The sequence below is a fragment of the Microtus ochrogaster genome, unplaced genomic scaffold (assembly GCF_000317375.1).
Source record: "Microtus ochrogaster isolate Prairie Vole_2 unplaced genomic scaffold, MicOch1.0 UNK1, whole genome shotgun sequence".
Lineage (NCBI taxonomy): Eukaryota > Metazoa > Chordata > Mammalia > Rodentia > Cricetidae > Microtus > Microtus ochrogaster.
In genome coordinates, this window is record NW_004949099.1 from 35,463,749 (window position 1) to 35,465,720 (window position 1,972).

Consider the following 1,972-nt stretch of genomic DNA (forward strand, 5'->3'; position numbering starts at 1 on the left):
TTTCTTTCTTTCTTCCTCCTTTTTGATTGTGTGAATGTGTGGAGGCTAAATATAAACCTAGGATGCTGGACTTATTTATTTATTTATTTATTTATTTATTTATTTATTTATTTATTTATTTATTTGAGGTAGTAGTCTCTCTTACTGGCCTGGAGTTTGCCAAATAGCTTAGGCTGGCTGGCAGCAAGCCCCAGGGCTCTGCCTACCTCTGCCTCCTCAGTACAGGGATGGCAGGCATGTGATCTAACGTGAGATCTAATTCATGGCATCTGGCTTGCATGGCCAGTACTTCTACCTCTGGAGCTATCTCCACCCTATCTGAGACTGGATCTCTCATTGAACCTGGAACTCACCAATTTGACCAGACCAGCTGGCCAGCCAACCCCAGAGGGTCCCCCTGCCCCCGTGATTGCAGGTGTACCGCGATCCCTAGCTTCTTCTGTGGGCACTGCTGTGTATTGAACCGAAGTCCTCATGCTTGACCAGCTACAACTCTCCCAAGGGAGCCAGCTCCCCAGCTCACCCACCTTCCTTCCTTCTTTCCTTCCTTCCTTCCTTCCTTCCTTCCTTCCTTCCTTCCTTCCTTCCTTGACAGAGTTTCACCATCTAGCTTTTGCCATCCTGGAACTCCATATGTAGACCAAGCTGGTCTTCAACTTAAAAATCTTCGTGCCTCTGCCTCCCGAATGCTGGGATCAGGGCACATGCTACCACCCACAACCATATTTTTTTAAGTGTCATCCTTGCCCAGGGGCCACGCTAATTTTCTCTGTATCATTCTAATTTTAGTATATGCACAGTTGAAGCGAGCATGCCATACTTCTCTCATGTGAGAGAAAACCAAGCCCCCTCTGTGGAATTAAGGCCCTCTGGCTTAAGACTTCTGTTTCTAGGAAAGCCAGACCCATTGTGAATGATACACACCCGTCCTAAAGCTATTGAGGGCCTGAAACACAGTGCTTGGGAGCAGAATTGGTAAGTGTTCCTGGTGAAAGGCCAGACAGCGAATATTTTAGGCTCTGAGAGCCCTGCAGTTTCTGTTACAACCACTTGACACTTGTCATCTTGCACAAGGGACCATGAAACTGTGTAAATAAAGGAGCGTGGCTGGGCTCCAGCAAAACGTTATGTATACACACTGAAATTGGGGATTACTATAATTTTCACATGTCATGAAATACTATTCTGCTTTTAAACAAAAACATCCTTAGCTCGCAGACCACACGGAACCAGGATTTGGCCACAAGTCTGCTAAACAACGTTAACACAGAATACAGCTCCTACGGACCAACCGAGGACTGAGCAACGGAGCCTTTGCTGTTCACTTGTTTGTTGTGTGCTTCTTTTTCGTTCTCTTTCTCTTTGCCTTTTTCTTTCTACCCTTCCAGGCCACACACCCCTCCCATCATTTTCTCTTCTGTGGTGCTGGAGATTGAGACCAGGGCCTTGCATATGACAAGCAAACGCATTTAGCTACATTACCAGCTCCTTTGATTTTTGAGACAGGGTCTCACTCAATTCCCTGGGCTAACCTTCAGTTCATTCTGTGTTTTGGACTGGCCTTAAACTTTTGAACCTCTTGTCTCAGCCTTGAACCTTTGACTCTCCTGCCTCAGCCTCCTCAGTAACTTTGATTACAGACCTGTTTTGCCAGGCCCTGTTGCTTCTGTGTTACAAAAGCATCTTAGAGGTCTACACTGTAAGGCTGCTAACTTTTAAATCACATCAAAATTTCCACATCTAAATGAATGCTGCTTTCCTACTGGTGCCCTTGAGAAGTAGCAGACGTTGGCCTCTCCCCGTCACTGTCATACACAGCTTCATGTGTGTATTGAAGATCAGTTCTTTGCTCTTGTTCTCAGTTTTGCAGTGCTGGGATGGGACCCAGAACCTTTTACAGGTTAGTCAAGTACTCCACTGCTGAGCCGCTTCCCCTGCTCCTGTTTGCTTAAAACAAACAACTGCCCCCCCC

At 46.2% G+C, this 1,972-nt stretch overlaps 1 pseudogene; it reads right to left on the bottom strand.

Annotated features, from left to right (window-relative positions):
- Positions 1-716: 716 nt before the first annotated feature.
- LOC113458056 lies at positions 717-811 on the bottom strand (annotated as a pseudogene).
- Between the last annotated feature and the right edge of the window lie 1,161 nt (positions 812-1,972).